The sequence below is a fragment of the Macrobrachium nipponense genome, chromosome 41, assembly GCF_015104395.2.
Source record: "Macrobrachium nipponense isolate FS-2020 chromosome 41, ASM1510439v2, whole genome shotgun sequence".
NCBI classification, from domain to species: Eukaryota; Metazoa; Arthropoda; class Malacostraca; order Decapoda; family Palaemonidae; genus Macrobrachium; species Macrobrachium nipponense.
Window position 1 is genome coordinate 29,757,970 of NC_061102.1, and position 16,288 is coordinate 29,774,257.

Consider the following 16,288-nt stretch of genomic DNA (forward strand, 5'->3'; position numbering starts at 1 on the left):
TAAATTTTATTTTCTGAAGCGTCATAATAAACCACATTTATAAATGGGCGATTTTTCCTCGCCAAAAAAGAGCTCACGGCTCTCCGTTTGTGAAAAGAAATTAAGATACTTTACTCATGTGAGTGTTTTTTTTATTATTTTTTATTTTTGCTGTTACACAGTCATATTCAAAAGGAACTTTACCCAGATTACAAAAACTGCAAAACTACAGACTGCGTGTGTACGTTATGTAAGTGCCAATTTTAGTAATGTGTCCAGAGCGTTTTAGTTAAGACACTATAAGTGGATGTGTAATCGATGTTCATGACTGCAATTTATTTTCCACTGTGTTCACTGTCTTGTCAGCCATAACTCCCTCTCATGACATTAGGCATCAAGCCTAGATATTTCTCAATCATCAGAAAAGAAGTATTTGGATTCCTTTCCTGGAAAGGTCTTTAAAGTACGACACCGAAGCTTTGAAAACTCCATACCACTTTTTCTGTGACCTTTTCTTGCGTAAAGAAAAAGTTTACGGCATATTTTCTTCTCAATATGGAACTTCCGCCTCACCAACAAGAAACTAGAGTTCGATCCCAGGGAGAAAGTAGGTGACCGGAACTGCCTTCCTTGGACCAAGTACACTGAACCTTCCAATGTGTTCTTATCGACCTAAGCAGTAAAATGTGTACTTGATGGTTAACTGATTATAGTGGAGCGCTGCCAGGGTAGGAACATATGTCTTTACATGCTGAAGGCATGCATGCTCTTGAGTATTACCTCCGATTTCTCTGGGACATTTTTTTTTGTTGGGGGGTGGGAGGGAATTAGGTTCCTATATACCCTGACAGTGCTCTACTCATTGTCAGATGAGCATCTTCTCCCGGGACCAATGACGATCGAACTTTTCACTCTGCTGTATGTCAAGAAAAGAAAATAATAACATTTTCGCTGTATCTTTCTTTATATAAAGGTCATCAACTGTTTTGGGGCACAGGGTTTACAGCCATTTATCCCGAGGGGACATCATGGTCCCCTGGAGATGATGCTCTCCTCATCAGCAAGAGAGTCAGGATTTGACCCTTGGGTGAAGCACAGTGATTAAGGCCTGTTCCATTGAATCCTGCTGTACCTCTTTTGATCTATTCAGTAAATTATATACATGGTAGTTAGTCGACTTTGGTGAGCCGCCTGTAGGTTGGTAATGAGTATGGAGTTAGCAAACTTAGCCAAACGTACTTGCAGAAAACCGTCTAAGTGTAGTGTTTTATGCAGCCAACTCCTCCAGTTGAAAAATGTGTGTGGATATTATATATATATATTATATAATATATATAGATATATATAGATATATATATATATAACTATATATTAGATATAATATATTATATATACCATCTACATACTATATATATACACATATATATTATATATTATATATATATATTATATATATATATGATATATATATATATTTATATATATATATATATATATATATATATATATATATATATATAGCATATTATATGTGTAAATGTGCACAGGATTATATGCTTGTATATGTATGAACAGGCGTGTGAACGAACATACATGTATACTCGCCCACGAAAGAAATGTTTGTTTCAAAGAAATGAAAAACGAAAAGAAAAAGAGCTCTCATAATTCCACAGGCAAAGGGGACGACGGGAATTTTGAAGAGACGTTGCAAAATCTCGCATTAGTTTCAAAACTGCGCCAATTGGCAAATGATTCCTTTGCGTCGCAGCAACAGGATCATCAAATGAGCCTATTTAAATTCATATCTTTGTCGCGGTTTGCCGTAAGAGGATAAGGTAGCATTAATATGCAACTCTAAATGCCATTTAATCGTCTTAAAATGAGGTTACATTCGGTAGTAAAGATATTTGGTCTCAAATAAGAGTAATATTTATACCTGATATGTATATAGACTTAGGCGAGCGTCCTCTTTGAAGGTTGTTGGTTGGACATTGAAAGCACTAATGCCTTTTCCATGCATGCACCAAAAGAAGGCCCGCCGCCCCGAAGGAGAGGGATCATGAGTGCTGAACTACTTGTAGAGCGCTTTCTCTCTCTCTCTCTCTCTCTCTCTCTCTCTCTCTCTCTCTCCATACTTATATGCTAATCAGATAGTGTGTTGCATTTAAAATAATTTAAATGCTTTCTTTGCCTTCAGTTTTTTTTTTTTTTTTTTTTTTTCTTTTAGCAGAATATTAAACACTCTTACAAGCTATGATCGACTGAATGATTTCCTTATGATATCGCGGATGACAGAACGAAATAGGATAGAACCCACAGCAAACATTCTCTCTCTCTCTCCTCTCTCTCTCTCTCTCTCTCTCTCTCTCTCTCTCAGTGATGATAAACTATAATAGTTTCAAACGGTTTAGTCTTTGTTCCATAAGCTACTCTGATTCACTTATGGCAATTCAGCAATTTTCCTGGTAATTCCTAAGTAGCTTTGTGGTCTCTTTGCTTTGGGGTTTAAAGTTATTTTCTCTCTCTTTTTAAGCATTCAGCCGATGGCATAATGCCACGGCTCTCCTTCGGAATGAATGCTTGAACACAGTGAATTATGGAATGAAAAAGTGTTTTCAAATACCATTTCTCTCTTGGTAAATATAAAACTATTATCAGACAGCTGTTGAATTTGGGACTCTTGCTTCTTTTTGTTATATGAGACGTTAGATTAGACACATATATCTCTTTCTCTCTCTGTCTATCTATTTATCTTTCTTTCTGTCTGCCTTTCTATCTGTCTATCAATTTATCTATCTAGTTAACATCTAGCTAGCTGCCTAACTATACACCAGTGGCTTAGGTAAGTGTTGATTGTTTCATCCACTTAGACCTTCCCTATATCATCATATAAATTGCATCACGGGTGACAGTTTTAAAGATATCTTTCTCTACCTTTCTCCGCTCACACACATAAGAGGTCACCTTACCCTCACGGACTCTTCTCTGCCATTACCTCTGATGAGGTCGCAGAAGAGGAAGGTGAGAACGGCCGAGCAAATGCTCCTCTCAATTGCAATATTGGATTCGGCTCCTGGTGACCTTTCATCTGGTCATCAAAGGCCGCGGAACTGTTGACTGATCAAGATGTCATTGAGTGCGATGTTTTCAGTGATTTGTGCCCTACATTTAATGAGGCTTATTGGTATTTGTTCAGCGGAGACTAATTGGCGGCTGGCGTTCCCCGTGACGACTTCTGTGTTGATAAATCTCTGTTAGCAAAGACCTCGGTTGAGTTTGCTCACGCCGCTCAAACGTGGAAGACTCAGCGTTTGATTTTTTTCGTTGCTCCGAAATGTACTTGTCAGTTCTTGTTTCACAGACTTTCGTGTTCTTGTAGGAATTGAAAAGAGACATTTTTTCCCCTGATGTTATCTGTCTTTCCATATTACTTTGTTTAACTTTCCACCGATGAGCTCTGATTCGATTTGTTTGATTTAGGCTAGCTCTTAATTAGGCATTAAAGCTAAGTCAAGGTCATCAGTTAGACTTTAAGGATAATGAATTAAACTCGAAGATTTTAAACGCTACACATATAAAACACACACACACACACACACACACACACACATATATATAATATATATATAATATATATATATATATATATATATATATATATATATATATATATATATATATATATATATATATATATATAATATGATTGTAAGTGATTACCTTACATACATACATAATGCATATGTATATATATATATATATATATATATATATATATATATATATATATATATATATACATCTATATATTATATATATGTGTGTGGTGTGTGTTGTTTATGATGTACTGTGTGTATGTATAATGCTAATGTTCCATATTCAATAACCATAAGAGCAATATTCAGTGGTCACAAATTTGCTATTTGGATCAAGTACTAAAGTCATTTAAGTATAAAGGTTTTAATTCTAGGTGACGTGATAGTTTTGTACGTTAATCAAAAAAGACACAGAACAATCAACTCCATTTTTACACATTAATTTCTCAGCTTATGCAACACCTTAATGAGTATCTTATTATCATGATCCACTTTTAAGTCCCCGCAAAACCTGTTTCCATCATACCCGAACTGGGTTAACCTGCCTCGAGGCTAATTTGTCATATCGACAAATCTTTCATCGGGCGAGTGAAAATTACTCCAGCGCCAGGTCTTTCAGTCTCTTCAATGTCGTGTTTATTTAGGGGCTGTTCCTTATCTTCGCATACATAATTAAAGCATCCTGGCCGAGCGTTGCCAGATTGGAGGAGGGTCGAGTCACCGCGAATCTCCGATTAGTCTATGCTGACTCCCTCTGCGTAGAAAATCTGTCTGTAATCATGCGGGGATTTTTGCAAAAGGCGTATGGCATCCTTCATTTTTTTAAGGGCGTTTGTAGATGTAGATAAGAAGATAGTTTTAATTCCTCTCTCTCTCTCTCTCTCCTCTCTCTCTCTCTCTCTCTCTCTCTCTCTCTCTCTCAGTCGATTACCATAGTCCTTAGTTGTTGTAAAGCCAGCGTACACAATCAAGCTCTCTCTCTCTCTCTCTCTCTCTCTCTCTCTCTCTGGGAAATATCTGAGCTTTGCACGTTTTAAACGTTTTTTTTTAATTTTGTCGGAATTGTGATAACGACTCACACTGACCGAGTAATTTTGAATTTTCATATTTTTCTTTTGTACAATAAAGACAATAATCCAAACCATTTCAGTTTTTCGATGTACTTGCAATTCAGTGCAGAACCTAACCACTCCCGTCCTCTCGATTATAATTACGTGTTATTTAGCAGTTAAGAATATTAGAATTACGCCACTTATGAATAAAGGAGAAATAGTCTTGCTATTGCACAGTTAGAATGGGAGTTTTTTTTTTTTTTTTGTTTTTTTTTTTTTAAGTCAGTATGGAAGGTTCTCTATACCTTTTCCCCGGTAACATTATCTCGAAATTCCCAAAGAATTTTTTTTCTTCTGCGTTCCTGAAATTTCAATATTTCTTTCGGTTAACAAGTTGTTAAAAGGAAAAAAAGGAAGTCATCTCCTCTCTCTCTCTCTCTCTCTCTCCTCTCTCTCCTCTCTACTGTCAAATTATTACATTTTTGTTATGCGAAAAACAAGAAATTATCGTTTATTTGCTTAAATGAATTACTACTACGTCACAGTAACCGGGAATAGTACATATAATTTCACGAGAGGACTTTAGAAAACTTAATTGCAATTTACTGTGTGTGTGTGTGTGTATGTACAGTACTTCCATGCGTTTATATGAAAATAAGAATAAAAACGTATAATGATAATTTTTCGTACAAGACGTCACCATTTATTTTTCTTTTGCATTATGACGTATTGAAAGACTGGAGCGAGTTTCGTTACTTTAAATACATCTAGGCATCATGTAATCCAGTGTGTTATAGAAGGATGAGCGTAGATTTACCAAATGTGATCATGTAACTGAATTACTTAGAGTAGACGTGTGATGAAAAGCATAGTAGTAATTCGCATATGTTGTACATAGGAATGAGACACACACACAGAGAGAGAGAGAGAGAGAGAGAGAGAGAGAAATATTACACATTTACTACTCACAAACCTGAACTTAGAGAAATGGCTTAAACCAGCAATGTACGTGAATGAAAAGATTGACACACGGAATAGGGGAGAATTGGAGAGATTGATAGAGAGACAGAAACAGAGAGAGAGAGAGAGAGAGAGAGAAAGAGGCTGCTAGACAGTTCAGCAAAAGAGACACGGGCCAAGCGAGACCCCACTGAAAATCAATCTAGAGGACTTAACAGAGACACGAAGATAATAAGAGAAATAGATAGACAGATGGATGGGGAGGTGAACGGACATTTCTACACTGCAAGATGAACATCTAGTCTGCAGCCAGTGACTCTACGCAATTAAAGATTCATTGCTTTTGTCGTGTACTGATGCACTTGCATCAGTTTCCCTGCATCTTGTGCTATTTTCAATTTACCCTTGACTTGCCCTGAATGATAAGCATAGCTTCGACTATCCTTTAGCTCGAAAATGTAAGCGATGTTGTAGAATATTATGATGACTCCATATTGGAAGCGATAGCTGTACGGTGTGATATACTTGTAACAAGCTAACTTACAATGTCCTGCATTAAATTTCTGTTTCCGAATGTTCAGATATTACTTTGCCATCATGAAACGCCCTGTAATAGTGGTGTTCTTGTATAAAATGCTCATTTATGACACGTTGAATCATACTGTACAATGAAGAGCTACAGCATCGCTTTTGTAACAAGATAACTGCTCCTTACTAAACGGTTGTATTAGATGAGTAAATGCCCAGTTTATTGTGTGGTGAATTCAAAATGAGAGAAATTATTAAACAAAAGTGCAGAAAATCCCTACCGTTATCAAATAAGACTTTTATTGTTAAATATTTTAACTGAACTACATTTATCAGAATACTTAACCAAATAAGGGTTGGCCTCATTAAATATAACGAATACCTCAATTTCCATACTTAAGAGTTATCTTCTGTTCAGTTTTAAAGAACTGGATTCTTAATGGAAACTGACGGAATTGCAGCTTTTCTCCAAAATCTGGTGCAATGACAAACTGTGCTTGTTAGTAAATGTCAAAGCTCCCAGTTTAGACAAATGAAAGTACCATTATTAAGTTTCAGTAATATAATTGTCACTGGAAGAATTTTCATAGTTTTTTAAGCCAGAAGAGAAACTAATCTACTAAATAGTATCAAGAAAAAGTAAAGATTTTTCAGCCGACCAGATGGATGCGTGTCTTTCAATGCGGCATATTTGGGTAAATAATACCATTCAATAAGGCAGCCTGACAATTACCAGCCACTTCTCATGCATTACCCACAAATGCCTTACTGCACCTCACTAACCTATTTTCTTGTGTGGCAAGATACGCAGAAGCTCAAAGACTGCATTATTGGACAAAAAAAAAAAAATAGTAGTCTCTTGAGCAAAATTTGCCGCTTTTTAAGTTATTTTTGGCAATAACCGAAGCGGCCAAAGACCACGATTTTGATTCAGCAAAGAGTACCAGAGTTCTTTAATCGGTCCTTCAAGAGTTACTATAAATCGAAAATGCTACAAGCAGTAATTATCAGGGAGCTTTATAATGTCTTCTGTACAACAAGGTCTAGATTTTAAAATGGTATATCTCTCGTCTAATGCGGGCCATGGTATGGGACGTTTGGTGATAGTTTTAGTTGTAAAGGATAGATAGTAGTTACCAGATTTCGATGACGGTTTCTCTGAACTGCCCAACTTGTGCAGCAATTATTTTGGTTAATAATTTCTCATAACAAAGTGTTTTGCAGTCGCTGGAAGTATACACAAAGTCACAAGTTTGTCGTTGGAAATTTCCGTTTCTCTATTAGACATGAGTGGTACTCAGAAGAAAACTACATTTTGTGTTCTTTAGTTTTGAAGTATACAGTACTATCTAAAGTAAATAGTTTCACTCCTGATTCTGCTGATGAGATTGATTAGTAAACCGCTTAGGATAACCTGCCACGTTTGATCTGCTAATAAGGGAATATTGTTAATACATTAGGTAATTTGTCCATTCTTGAAAGCAAGATTGGAATGAAGTAGATAGAATTAAAAGTGAGTCAAGAATTCTTAGGCAGTATTTCGATTCCGAAAGCATAGAAGCGTGATAGAAGCCTCTTTGGTGTTTTTAGCATATTGTTCAAAGTGGGACTCGTGATTACCTCAAGGCTGATGTCGAAAGGTAGGCCTAAATACACTCTATTGTCCTCCAAAAGAAACTTATTGTTAAAAGTAGAATGGTGGTAAAAGAATAATTTCAGAGGTCTCTTTGTTCAAATATGTCTATAAATATTAGGCTTCATTTTTCCTTTACCATAATATTCACCATTTGGAGACAGCGGCGCATGATGTGCCGAAAATGTTTACGCAAAAGCATTTCGCAGCGAAATTTCCTTTCATAAAATTAACACCGTCGTAAAGTCGAGAACGCAGCCCGTCGAGATTTCGCCGTAAAACTGGCCGTGTCTCATAAAGTGCCGAGGTAAAAGTCAGTCAAAGAGTTTACACATCGGAGAACAATAGTTCCGGAGGCTGCCATGACGGTGAAATGAAGGGGAAAATGACTAATTTCATGCTCGCTTGATGTTCGGCTTTTTCTTTTCGCTTTTATTTCGTGGAAGAGGAAAAGCTTGGGAATGCCCTTGCTTCCGAGTAAAGAGAATCTAATGGCCGATATGTCTCCGTGTTCGTAAAAAAAGAAAAAAAATTACACAGCACCGCAGAGAGATTGGTGCTGAAGATTGTTTGTTAGCCTTCATTAATACTCTTCTGTTCACGTGTAGATTCATTTTCCAGTCGTATTAAATGTCTATAACACTCCTGTCTTTTTTCTTCCCCCCGAAGTCGATTATAAGTCATTTTAGCTCCATAATGATACTGTTTCTTTGGTTAAGCTTGGCCCTGTTTAATTTACATGGAGAAGTTTTAAATTCCTAAAGTATTCCCTAAGAAAATCTTAAAGTACGATTTATGAATAACTTATATAATTGGTAAATAACTGCCCTCGTATCTCATATGAAAATTGGACGCAAACGAGATTCAAAGTATATTTTAGGTAGCTTATCACCTTAATCATCTAGATGCAGCACGTTTTTCCTTTCAGTGGTTTTAATTTGCGTCTGAACTGGTGGAAAGGACCACTTCCCCCTTTCCTCTAACTTACTTTCAGCGTCTGATGTAGGTCCCAATTTCATCCTAAGGTTCCCTGCATGGTGACGATCATTTTTTATTCAAATGTTCTGGAAAATACGATCCTTTCATTTAGTGCTTTGGTGATTCATGTCAATTCAGTGTGGCGATCCACAGAGAATTAAAGTTCTTCCTACTGACTTTTCCTTTCTGAATTATTAAAAATCTTGCATTCCTCAGCGTCGGCCATCTTTTCTCTCAAAGAAAATACGGTATATAATCAGTTTCCTAAGCATAATTTCATGTACTTGGTTTGTAAGTGTATGTTCTACTTATTTCGTTCAATAACTCACCCAGAGAAACGGGACCTAAAATCAATCTCACGTTGACAAACAGACAATTTATTTCCCTTTCACTCTTTTGATAAAATTATCTATGATTCTGTAATTCTGCTGAGTTACTGTGGAAAAAGTATCCCAGGGAAAAGACTAATTATTTTCCTAACATTATGTTAGTCACTACTTTTTTTGTAGTTTATAACAATTCATTTTGTTGCAGTGTTTGTGTTAACCCTTCAGATATCATTTTGCTTTTTTTTTATTATTATTATATTTCATCACAAAATTTAGGACTAAGAAATTACATTTACCTTCACCTCGAAGTTTGTTAGCGCATCATCATAAAAATACCAACATTCGGCATCCGTTATGGTCTGGGAAAAAGTTGAAAGAAAGGTCTGGAAAAAGTTAGAAGACATGGTCGGGTTTTAAAGAAAAAAAATGTGAAACTCACTTTCTGTTTTCTGTGTTACACTGGAAAAGTTCAGGCTTGAAACGGAACAGCAATATTCCAAAAGATATAGAAAGAAAATAATGAGAGAAATATAAATTATTTCAGGTCTGGGTTGGTTGATGTAGAAATGTTCAGACCTTTGCAATTTTACCAACATTTTTGGCGCCGCAAAGAAATACGTTGGGGTTTCATATTTTGAGACTCATGAAGTGGATGGAACCTGAGTATAATTAAACGTTAAATAAATAGAAATAGGACTCTCTCTCTCTCTCTCTCTCTCTCTCTCTCTCTCTCTCTCTCTCTCTCTCTGTTTATCGTGTTGGTTTACACATTTTGTGGATTGCGAGAAGTAGCTTGCCAAATGTGTTCCCAAGTAATAGCTATGAAATTAAATCGTTGCCATTTACATAATACGAAAAGCCTTCAAGTTGCAGTAAAAATGGCGGAAATTAGTGGTATCCCATCTCTAGGGAATTTTACGTCATTGGATATTTCAGAAATGAATTATGACGTTATGGTTTGATTTGTGGGTTTTGTCCAATATAACCTAGACCTTGACCACAGTGACGTTCCTGAGGGGTGGGGGGGGGAGGGGGGCGGGGGGGCCTGTTTTAAATCGCCCCCCGGGCCCAAAAGTGAGAGGGGGGGGGGGTGGGGGGGGGGGGGGCAAAATGCGAAATCTAACCATCGCTGCTATGACAGGACAAGCTAAATCCAGTGGCCCCAAAATGGTCAAGGGCCCCTTTTATATTTGAACCCGAAAGTTTGGGGCCCACTAAAGGGCCCCAATATCCAATTTTGTGAACAAAAATGTTATGTAAAAGAAATAGGGCCCTCCCAATCGTAGAGCCCATTATAGACCTCATACGGATCGGAGGAGGGTGGGTAACTTTGATTGGGGTAAGGGCAGGGCCGATCTAAGGCAGTTGATTACTGCTTATAGGGGTCCTAATTATCCTCCGAGTGGCCCCCATAATGCCCCCATTTGCCCAGATAATACACATTTAAATGATTCAATGACTCTGGCCTTCTGGGCAAGAGGTGTCAGTGTCATGTGTGGGAGAGGGAGAGAATTATGAGTAATATACAGCTAAGTCTGAAACTTGCATTTACAAGTGCCTTTTGAATTATCCTACAATTGCCCATATTCTAAAAATTTTCCCGGGGGGACTTCCAGCGCCCCTCCCCCCGAACCGCCAGCTGCTTTGGCTCCCTTCGCTCGCCTCCCATCCCATAAGAGGGGCCCCAAATGGGACTGTGTCCCCCGGGCCCCAAAATGTCTAGGAACGCCCCTGACCACAGATCCTATACGTAATCTCTCCGACATTTTTGCACTAAATAAATGCCTTCCAATCGTTTCATAGATTAACTGTATCCCATTTTTTGTGCATGGAAATATTATGCTAATCTTGCTGTGACTTAAATACTTTCCATTTTTGTGTCTAACTGTTTATCCAATCTCATTTTAAATAAATATCTACACATTAGTATTACTTTCAGAAAGTATATTTCCAGTCTTACCCTGAGAAAGATATTCACTCATTCTTACCATGCCTAAGTACTGTTTTTCGTAGGAGTTGCTTAGAGTAAATGTTCCCGATCTTAATTAGACTTAATATTAGCCAACTCTTCCTGACCTCAATAACCTCTCAGCCTTTCGTGTACTAAATTGACCCTACCTGAAAACTTTTCCAATTTTTCCTTACCTTAGTTTTCTTCAGATTTATCCCTTGACTTAATATCTCCCCTTTCTTGAATTGGCCACACATTTCCCTGGTCATATCCCGACTAAATATATTCATACTCTTACGTGAACCATACTATATAATACCGTTTTATTTATCTTATTGCATGTATCCTATTGTTAATCTTAATGATAAAGTTTTCATCACAACAAGCCCTTTGATAACGTTTTTTTTTAATCATAACTCCTTTGTAAATTTTATTGTACCAGTACATCAGGGAGAGCTTAGCATGTCTCCTTTCGACCTTGCGCCTCTGAGGGATCTCTCACTTGTCTCAAGCGGGAGAAGGACCTGGTTTTCCACACTTGTTCTAGTTCAAAGGGTTCGGAGTTGCGACTGTTCATTCGGACAGAACTTCGATTAGGTTCAAGGAAGAAACCCTACCTCCCGGGTCTCCTTCTCCTCCCTACAAGAGGACAGCCAGAGGCCCCTGGGTCATGTTCCTTAGGCCTGTTGTGGTGGTCAAACCACTGCTATAGAATTAGACTGAAGATCATTTCTTTCCTTTTGAGCGCCACCTACAGTAACTGTTGACAAAGGTTCAGGTCTGATAATGTAATCCTCTGTCCTTTATAGGGAGACTTAGAAACAGCATTGTATACATAAGGTTAGAGATAAAAGGTGTTTGATATGTGTTGTGTCCTTGTGTGACGATACTTCTCCCTACCAACTTGGAGATGCTATTCTTTTATGGGAAAGGCAGGTTCCCCCTGGGCTTCTTCTAGAGGAAGGTTCATCTTAGTGTAATGTATTCTGGTATAGGGCCCTATCTACCTTTCACATTGGGTGCATGCTGTATTGGAAGTAACAGAAGTCAGCTTTCCCCTGTTCTGTATACTAGACTGGGAAGCTAACACTTTCTTGCGGTGACAGACCATCCCGCCAGTCTCTCGCCCTTGGGTTGTATCGTTTTGGATATGGCAGAGATTTATGACAGCAGTTGCCGATTCCTTCAGAACAATTCCAATATTGCTTTGTGGGACAAAACTTCTTACCTAAGGAGTGAGCCTCCGTAGAAAAGACGAAGACGCATTTCTGTAAACACAAACGAATTCAAAATAATTTGTCTCGTGTCTTGTAACAGCAAATGATACAGGAATTAATTGTACAAATATACTACTAGTGTTTCATATGGCAAAATCAGTGGTAACCTAGAAATTAAAGTCGATGTTAATGATATACGATAAACTAGTTCATAAAATACAATTGACATATAAGTAACTGTGTTGATGTAGACAGATGTCAGTAGTATGCTTATTCTTTATTATGTAGTAGTTTAACCTGGCCAGTGATTTAACATTCTGAGTCGAAATTCTTCATTTACAGGGCTTGGCAGCATGTCACGTGTTAAAGATGTAAGTAGTACATGGTGTTTTAAACTGTTTCTAAATAATTATGAAGCATATAGGAGTAATTAAACTTTTGCTTTAGATAATGCAATTTGGACTTGATCAGCTGCTTCTGAAGAAAAGTCACTTCATCCTAACTGCATTATCTGAGAAGTAAATCCTTGAAATTACTATTTTAAATTTAGGAGAAAGACGGTACTGTATTACTGCCTTTTGATTATCCAGCAGCCGTTAGCCTTGAAATTACATATATCCTGAAACCTTTAACTGGCAGCTATTTGCTGTCTGACAAACTGTGGCACTGTTCTTCAAATGTTTGTGCTATTTCTTAGTTGTCTGTTGTATTGCTGCTCTGCATGTTTTCTCTCATTTCTTTTACTTACACCATTCATTGTTTTTCACAAGTGCCTTACCTTTGTTTTAATGTCCTATTGCTCTCTTCAACTGCAGGTTTAGTGAAAACTTGCCCACTGGTAAAGTGCAATCTTTCTTGGCTAGGTCTGACTTTGAATTCCTACTTTTCTTTTGTGACATTATACTCTATGTCGACCTCCCCTCCCACTCAGAAGGCCAAAGTTAACAAGGCGGGCTAAACTGTTCAAAGCTCATATGAGTAAGACAACTCTACTGAGGGAGGAGATTCATACAGGTCCGTCAGAAGATTGGGCTTAAGGCAGAGCAATAGACTTCAGTGTAAGCACCAAGAGGAGCCTGTCTCAGTGAACGTTGACAAGCAAGATGCAATCTGCTGTAAAGTAGCAAGAACCAGAGAGACTCTATCTATGACATAAACGGGAAAAGATCTTTTTCTCACTGGTACACTGTGCTGGGAAAACTCCTGGCACTTTGGAAGGAAGAAAAAACCCAAGCTCCTTTTGCCTGATCCATCCTGATACCAGACATACATATATGGTATGGCTGGCCCCTTAGAGCTTGCCCACAACACCCTTCATTGCCTAAGAGGGCTTGAAGAAGACTGCACAGTGGATCAAAGTGTCTCAGGGTATCAGAATGCACTCTCTTCACTGTCGCCTCAACTTTATTCTTCAGAAAGCACAAAGAGAGAGAGAGAGAGAGAGAGAGAGAGAGAGAGAGAGAGAGAGAGAGAGAGAATCACTCTCAGCCAAATCTGTTAGGAAAAGAGCAGCGTAGATACAAGGATACAGTTTCAGAGGATGAAGGAAGGATAAAAGATTGGTTTAACCAGACCTCTGAGCCTAACAAAGGCTCTTCTCGGGCTGGTTCCCAGGAATTAACCTGAGAGATAGAGAGAGTTAAGACTAGTAAAAAAACAGACTTTGCTAGGAACGTGACATTGGATCTCAAAAATAAATGCGTCTCTGTTGATTCCAACTTGGGTATATATTACATTTTATTGCTTCAAAATGTGGGGTTGACATTAGATGACCATGTGAAAATCTAGTATGCCCTAGCATAAGGAGTCTTGTTAAGATTACTTCTTAGATCTCGCTTTTTGAGATGATGAAACCCATGGGTACACCTCAGATTTTATATTTTTAAGCTTTTTTGATATTGGTACTGAAGACCAATTTCTTTGCCAGTCTTGATGTATTAGAGATTTGACAGATGATATCCATTCTGATACAGGGGCATATGAAATTGTTGGGCTAATAGTGTATGCTAATTTAGTGGCAGAATCTGCATTTTCATTCCCTTCAATTCCTACATATGCTGGAGTCCAACAGATTTTTATTGATAATCCAATTTGGAGAAGTTGGGTTTTTATTTGGATTTCTTGGAGAAGTTGATTTGAAGAATTGTACTTGTTTATAGCATTAATAGCACTTCGTTAGTCGCTAAAAATTATGGAAGAGATTGCCTGCCTCTCAGATGTTTATCAAGTGTTGCTCGTATGGCTGAGAGTTCTGCAGTAAACACAGATAATATTAAAGAAAGGCTTACTTCGGTTAATTTATCATTCGAGGAAGCTGAAGCTCCTATTCCAGTATTGTTTTTTGAGCCATCAGTATATATGTATCATGAATTGGTTTCCCTTTCTTCGAATGTGTTCTAGAGCATAGAGGCGATACATCTTCATTTCAGAGTCCAAGGTAGGAGGCCTTCTATTGTTGGAGGGAAAATTGGCATTAGAGTTCATTAGGTATTTGGCTCTTTTTGGAAAGGAGCCAGTACCATGACATTCAATCCCAGGATTTCAATTCTGAAAGCAGTCAGCTGCAGGAGATGATTCTGCTTGTAGGGAAAGGTCCCTACGTAGTGTTATTAAATTGCAGTAATGCCTCAAAGGTATATTGAGGACACTTTGGCCATGTCTCAGGGTGCTACTCGTGTAGTATGTGGCAAAGCCATCTACATACAAGCTACTTTTAACTCCACTTGGTAATTGTACGGTGATGTCATTAATTGCAAAGGCAAAAGTACAACTCAGATCCTGCCCTGAGGAATTCCTTCTTCTGGAAGCTTTGTGCCTTCTTCCCAGATAAGGGTTAATCCAAATTGCTGCCTAGAGGGACGCTCTGGAGGCTTACTCTATGGCTCCTGACTTTGTAACTGAAAAGGAAGAACTTTCTTGAGATTTCCTGAGGGGGAAGTTGTCATTATGCAGTTAAAACAACTTGAAGGCAAGTAATCTATGCATCCTCCTCTTATATGCAATAGCAGGGTAAGTAGCTTGCTCAATCCACTGGATAGCAGGCATACTTCTGATCCACAGATCAAACTCTTAACATGATCCAAGACTCCACAAATGAGATGTGTTTCACAAAGGAGCATAGGTTGCCTCCTTGAGATCATGAAGCTCACAAATGAGGAAATCTTGAAAAAACATTCCAGTTCTATGTGTAGGAGTTCTTAAGGAGAACCTTCAGGTCCTAACAGATTACCCAAAGCATGAGTTTAATCTTCTCATGAAAGAGGCTGACACACCAGTCTGCCCTGGTGAATGCTCTCAAACTTTGGACATGAACGACTGTACCTAGCAGTACCATCACTGAATAACAAATCATAAGTGCTCAAAATCAAAACCTGCATTTTGATAGACTTGTGTGATTTTCTAAAACATGAGCCTGTAAAAGCTACAGAAGAATGTTCATATGTACTGTCGTGCATGTGCATACGAGCGGTTGTGGACCAAATAAGAACACCCTGAAACTGCATGATCACATTATACTTGCTCCGGTACTCAACGGCAACTTTTCATTCATGAATCCAGTGGCACATGCTCAATGTGGGGATCATGTAATCACACACAGGAAGTTCTGATAGTCACACACATATAGATCATTTCACCCAGCAGTACGGTAATGTGGCATCCTTACGTGCATGAACCCTCTCTATGAACACACATTATGAGTTCTGGATGAATCAGGCACCTCCTGAGAGTTCACACAATCACACACATTTACAGGTAGTCCCAATACATATAGTGGCAACCTGTCACACAGTTGTATATGTATTTACATACGCAAAATTCAAGAAGGTAGCACTAACTCCTCTGCATACCTTGGCAAAAGTGCAAATAGTGGAATAATCCCAGACATTTTTCCTGTATCAAAAACAAATGAGGAGACACTTTCATGAGCAAGCCCAGAGAACCCAGTATCAACCACATTTACAACAGACATCCACCCGCAGATGAGCAAAAGCTGTTACTTACCCCAAAAGAAAGGTGGTGTGAGACAAAAAATGCGATGAGGAAGAGCTTTGATGACAATGAGGA

At 38.1% G+C, this 16,288-nt stretch overlaps 1 long non-coding RNA gene across 1 annotated transcript in view; it reads left to right on the forward strand.

The window, feature by feature from the left end:
- Positions 1–12,602, forward strand: part of LOC135212893 (uncharacterized) — a 208,393-nt gene extending 195,791 nt beyond the window's left edge. The window contains exon 4 of the long non-coding RNA XR_010314012.1: positions 12,566–12,602. This is a non-coding gene — a long non-coding RNA (uncharacterized LOC135212893). The remainder of the gene's footprint in view (positions 1–12,565) is intronic.
- The last annotated feature ends 3,686 nt before the right edge of the window (positions 12,603–16,288 follow it).